Here is a 6,806-nt window from a genome sequence, read left to right on the forward strand (position 1 = left end):
AATATTCATTTCGATGATTTAGAAGGGAATTTCTGTAATTTGAAAGTTTCAATTTTTTGTTAATTCAACATGAAGTCGTGTTTTAAATATTAATGTGTGAGATGTATTTTCTATTTCATTGACATAAATATACTAAAAAAAGTTTTTCATTCAAATAAAAATACTCTTTCCACCACTTTTACATTAATATAAATTTTGCAAAATTTTGTATATTATTAAAATTCATTAAATATCCGTCCTAACATTTCTCTGCTGTATTTTTTAAAGCGTAAATTACTTTCGACAGAAAAGACGATAGTGGTTTATACTAAGTACAAAATAAACTTTTTATTGGATGTTAGAGATAATGGACAAGTATCATTTCCTGTTATTTAATTTAATTTTTATCTAGATGGTTATTGTGTGTTTTTACTCGAACTTTTTACCTAAATTAAAATTGGTTTTAAAATCTACTTACGTGCACTTCAAATGTATTTTTTACAATTCTGCACATAGAATATCTCTATTCTCCGTTCAGGGAACAGAATATCTCTGTTCATAACATATAATGAGGAAATAGCGTAGTTGTTGCCAAAAAAGGGCGATCAATTTTAAAGTGGAGATACTAGCATGCCTTTTATACATTTTATCATATTTTATCTCAGTAGCGCTTATTCATCGTTATGTTATTTTTATAATGTTGAATCAGTACTTCTATTTTAACCTATCTTATGCAACATAATACTAACTACATTCACTAGTTTTCCTTAAATTATTACAGTAATTTTTAATCAATGATAAAAATAAACAAATGTAAGGGATTTACTTAAACGTATATGTGTTTCCCAATTCATCTTAATTTTTTTCTAAAGTAACATTAATAATTAATACATAATATTACAACATTTTTTGAAACTTTAATTTTATAAGTAAATTAATTGCATCAGGTTTCACAAGGAGTGGTATAAGAAAATTTGAAGCAAATTCTGTTTTCTTCTATCAGAACTACTTAAACATTAAAAAACTTGTTTAAGTTTCTAAATCGAAAGTGAACCATATTTATGTAACGTCAAATATATTAGTGATATATTATACAAACACCATGTTATGTGGGTACCGTTTAAAAGCTTAATTGTCGCGTCCTATTCAGAGTTGGTATTTAGGCCATTCTTATTAACATAGTAAATGGTTTTTTCACGATAATTAATGCCCACTTGACATCATTATGGGGATCAAACGCAAACACGACACAACTTTCGTATTCCTAGTGCCAATATGTCGTTATAAATTCATATGAAGATTAGTAAAAGTAAAATATAGAAACTGTTATCCAATAATTATGAAATTAATTTCAAAATTAAAGTTGAAACAAATTAAAAATAAAATCAACCTAAAAGCATTTTAATTTAAAACTATATTATTTCCACTTTAAACTTCAATCGTGACGAAACAATTGTATTCGAAATGTGTACATACTATCGAAATGCAAATACAGAGAACTTTTTAGTTTTTCATCGTCTAATGACGTTGAATTGTGTAACCATGTAAGTTAGTCAGGTGTCTGCCTACGTGCATTAACCATTCTAATACGTTCGACGTTAGAAACTGAACGTTAGATCTTTTTGTACAACGAATTATGCCACGTTTTACTATCGGATCAATAGCTCGTTTTCTCTAAGCGTGTACGATGGCTTAGCTAGGCAATCCTTATTCTACTGATGTTAGTACTGATAACTTCGATTTTACGATACTCGACGCAGCGATCGAAGTGGGAAGTTGAGGTTATTTGCGGTCGGTTGTCAAGGTCTTCTTCTTACATAATACGTTCATGCCAATGCAAGTATTCTGGCTTGTGGCAGCAATAATAATTATTACGCACTGCACCAACAGTGAAAACAACTTGAAATTTCAGAATTTTTGCGACAGGATTCCTAGCAATTAATGCCAACTACGTATTTAGCCAATTTGTATCAATTTCATGCTTTGAAACACGCGCAAGGATACAATAGAAGTTTCAATATTAAACCCAATTTATCTGTTGAACAATATTCATCACTGTCATCTTTTGTTATCTTTTCACTCAATTCCAGTATATTGAATTTCTTGATAAATAAGGTGGTCGAACAAACCAATATTAAAAATCCAGTATTGAAAGCGATAACTTTATTATCGGTTACTTCTCATTCATTGCTTAGACACTACAACATGTACTGTTGACGATCGTTGACGATTAATGAAACTGTATTTCAAGCTAAACCACAAGTTCATTTCCGATGTTCGAATAAAAATGTACATGTTGAAATATTCCTCTTATCACCTTTTACTATATAAAGAACGAAAAGTGGACAAGCATTAACAACTAATAAATATTAAGATGGAACGGTTTCTTAACTAAGACCTCTCTTCAATTCCATGCAATTATGAAAGCATACGTAGGATGTTTCAGAGAAATATTCAATACAAAAATAACTCTTCATTCAAAAAATCGCTTATACGAATGACAATACGAATCTAACCGTTATTAACACTAGATTTACGAAACTCGCCAATCTGTCGAATAATAAATTTCACAAACATTTAAATAATAAAAGTTCATGTCGAATTTAATTGATGAAATTATACGAATATATATCCTAATTCTCTTCAAGATCAATATAAATAAACACCTATTTTTCTAGGAACAATAAAATAATATATCCAACAAATATTTGTAAACGTAGTGTTAGCATTAATCACATGTTTAACCGTTTTCCGCTCTTTCAACTATTTCTAACTTCGCAACATGTTTACACTACATCTCAAGACATTACTAGAAACGAAATTCGTCCACATGAAACGTAATTTAAACGGCAACATACCTGGTTCTTTCACAGTCCACTAAATGTCCTCTGCCGGATTCCAAGCCGCCCCCAGTAAACGGAGTGTCAGTGTACAAACAAACGTGTCCACCATACGTAACTCGTGATTCAAGACCCGACCGAATCGAACTGAATGGAATTTGACGATCGCGCGCGTTCTGCGGCTTCTCGGTCGGCGTTTCGATGCTTCTTGCGACGCTGGTATCTTTTCAAGGACGGTATAACGGTGCCAAAAGCGTAAATGACACACTAAGCCGGTTATGGTCGGCCACTATGCTTTCCCTAGTCATTAGCGATATTCCTTGAACGTCTTGATAACGCAGAATCGTAGAACCCGAAACACGCGAAGTCGCGGCGACACTGTGTACAGTTCCGTTGAAGCGGATAATTTAGAAAGACTACGCGTGCCCAAGTTATGGACGATGCTAGGAAACCGACTGCCTCAGTGAGAGATCACGGAGAACAAGGCAGTTGCGTGTATCGGTCTAGCTTGCCGTCGGTATTTGGTACCAATGTATACATAAGTACCTCCTCCGCGTTAGTATGTAGATATATGTGGCTACCACCGTGTTCAGAATCGCGTGAGAGTGGGGCGTCTGCGCTCTCTCGTGGGCGACCTTTATTTGCATTGAAATTAGTGCGCGGGCGTATGTATGTCCGCCGTCGCTTCCTACTTTTCTTTCACTTTTTTTTATTTATTTCTATATGCTCCTTTCTTTTTCGTTTATTTGTTTGGAGACATTCCGGGGAATATTGCAGGAATATTGCTATTTAACACATTTTGAGAAATTTTCTTTTTATGTATTTTCGTAGATTGATGCTTTGGTACCAATATCGAGTAAATTTAATAAAAGAATTTGAAGAATTGACGAATGAATAGTTTCAGTGCAACTGATTTTCTTCCATATGTTTTCATAGGTTTGACGTTTCGAAGAAATATTTGAAATATTTTGAAGGAAGTGTAACGGTGAAATTCGAAGAATTGATGAAGTTAATATTTTCAACGGAATGATAGGTATGTCTGTTCGACTAAAATTTCTGACGTATTTTTCTGCATACTGCTATCCTCTTTATAGTGGACTTCGGCCAGAACTTAAGTTCCACTAATTATTTGCATATTATGCATATCGATTTCTAATAAGACTTCGTATCTTTTAACTCAGCATTTAATTGATTTGATTATTCGGTTTTGTCATAACGGAATAAAATACATTTCATCTTAAGGTAATTTATTTACGATCATTTTTTTTATTTTTCGTAATTTTAAGAAGTGTTTGAAAAATGTACATTAAAAGTTTTTAACAGCTTCAGTAAAAAATGCTTTACTAATGTATATTCTATAAAGTCATCACGTATTTTTAGTAAAGTCTTATAATTATTTTATACTAGGGGTAAATTTGTGTATGGTAACATTTTAATATTAAGCAAATAAATATATACATTGTTTTTAAAAATGAGCATAACATTTTCATTTTAATAACAACGCAAACATATAATTTAACAAAATTAATTGCGAAATTTCTATAAAATCACGAATATTTCACGTACATAACAAAATTTAACAATAGCTTTTAGTTTATTCATAAATTAATAGGTTCTGTAACCACTGTTTTTATGAATGACACTAAAAATACGGTTTGACATTGACAATATTAAATTTCGTAGTGTATCTGCTTTAATACTTTTCCACGAATCGTTCGCTACGTTCCATAATTTAATGACAGACTTGTATTGTCTACTGTTGCTGTAAACTTTTTTGGCAATGATCCCCCAAAGATTTTCTATGCGGTTCAAATTAATAGAATAAGTAGGTCACGATAAAACTTTGTATGTAACCATTGTTTTGTATACTTTGATGTGTTCCTACGCGAAACTATAATTTTCCGACGATATGTTTAATAACTTTATATCTTTTGCTGCTTTATTTCTCGGGCAGGATTTCAAGTATATTAATTTCTTACAATCATTGCTACGTGGGTTATCATGGCTATCCGAGCGGAATTGATTTGAAAAAGCTGGTCAATCTTTATAAGCACCAGAAAGTGTAGGTAAATTTATCTTTGGTAGGGTTATTTCGCTTTTTATTGCTTCTATGTGAAACTGTTGCAAATTTGAGACATCAAAAGCTCTGCTTGATAATCTAGCTGTATCTAAGTCGTTGCAAATGCTGCATATCCTACCTCTAATTCCTCAAACCACAGTTTCAGAACGTCTGTGTCTGAAAATTCAGCTTTGAAATGATCTGAAAGCGATTTAAAATTCTCTAGTTCTAATTCAAAGGCTGCGCATCTGCTTTTCAGTGTTCTGATGCGTTCTTCGTGGCTTAGAGGCTTTATGAATTATAAAATAAAAACACGAAATAGAGACAGATTACGGATAGATGGAATTTGTGATTTGAAGGAGATGACTCAAAAACAAGTATACACACTTACGTTGTCAGCTATGGAGTAAACTGGCCCGATGTGACCTCTGGGCACTTGAAGGACCTCACGACTGATTGTTGTCGATTTCGTTTTCCACTGTTGATGATGATAATGATGTAATATTTCGGACGTAGCACTTTTGACGATACCGACTTTGAATTGTTTGGAAGAGATTGCACTTCCTGTGAGGCTGACTTTCATTGCGATATCGATGATGAATTAAGGCTTCCTCACGTTTGAATCCGGCTCGAAGGACCAAAATATTGTGTATCTACGGCGTGGCTCCCGAGTTCTCACGTTTTTTTTTGTCTAACACTAAAACTATCAGATGGGTCAAAATAATCCATTCCTGATTTCTTCTTTTTGATACGATTGAAAAGGTGACAGATACATCTCTGAGAAATTATTAAAGAAATTGATTTAGCAATACGTAAACTGAATTTTACATCAATTAAAGTCTCAATAGATGCACTCTCGGAGTTTCTATAGAGGAATTTCGAAAAGTCAATTTAACTGTTCGATAGTTTTAGTGTTAAAAACTTCATGACAGCTGCGGTTCGTTGGGAGAGTAATAACGCGGAACCGATTTGAAAGAATACTTTTTTATAAAATTGGTAGACTCTGGTATTTATGTATAATAATTTAATAACAAAAAAATATGCAAAACGGAAGCTGGCGTGGAAAGATGCTTGTGTTTCCAGATCAACAGTCATAATTATATTCGAGATATCGTATAATTGCGATATCTCGTCTTTTTTACTTCGGCTGTCTTAAATGTACACGAGATGTAGAGTGCTAAGTGGTGGGAAACAGAATAGTGATGGTAATTCAAAGGTAGTGTTTTCCAAGGATTGTAAAAGGAGGTTCGTTTGTTTCCTCAAGCGACGAAGTCCACAACCCTCGTGCTTAACACTAGAACTACGGTGACAATTAAAATGACTGGTTTCGGTTTCTTGTTTCGCAATTATCGATACTTTAAAAACATTGACTATTCGAAATGATTTCGAAAATAAATATTTTCACTTGAATACTATACCGAGTATTCGAAAAAACTGAAAATAATTTATCATTACATATCAATTGTATTAAATGCTCGGTAGTTCTAGTGTTAATGGAGCGACCGTTACGCAGGATCATTCGTCATTGCGACTTTCGCCCTACGGTAGGTCACAATAATCCTAAATATCATAATTTTTAATAGATATTCTGATTTGATGTAAATTTGATGTAATGTAAAACCTGAATCACTCGTATTTGGGGTTTCGTAATAATTTCACAACAGGAACGCCCGATCCTCGATTTACGCGGATTTTTTTACGCGGTAAATCTACGCGATTTACACTATTTACGCGATAGATTTTATGCACGATCTGAAATTAGTAACACCGACTGAAATGTATGTGAAATAAATACGTATTTCTAAAACTTATACCAGCTTCTCTTTCCGATATTTTGTTTTTTCTTGTACCGATAGGTTCTATTTACGCGATTTTCATTCACGTAAAACGAATTCACGTGGAACTGATTTTCGCATAAATCAAAGGTC

General features: G+C 33.0%; 1 long non-coding RNA gene across 1 annotated transcript; it reads left to right on the top strand.

The window, feature by feature from the left end:
* The first annotated feature begins 3,489 nt into the window (after window positions 1-3,489).
* On the top strand, window positions 3,490-5,559 carry LOC143174204 (uncharacterized). Its single transcript, XR_012997970.1, has 3 exons — window positions 3,490-3,675; window positions 3,756-3,852; window positions 5,138-5,559. It is a non-coding gene; the product is annotated as an uncharacterized LOC143174204 (long non-coding RNA).
* The last annotated feature ends 1,247 nt before the right edge of the window (window positions 5,560-6,806 follow it).

Source organism: Nomia melanderi, chromosome 2 (assembly GCF_051020985.1).
Source record: "Nomia melanderi isolate GNS246 chromosome 2, iyNomMela1, whole genome shotgun sequence".
Classification (NCBI taxonomy): domain Eukaryota; kingdom Metazoa; phylum Arthropoda; class Insecta; order Hymenoptera; family Halictidae; genus Nomia; species Nomia melanderi.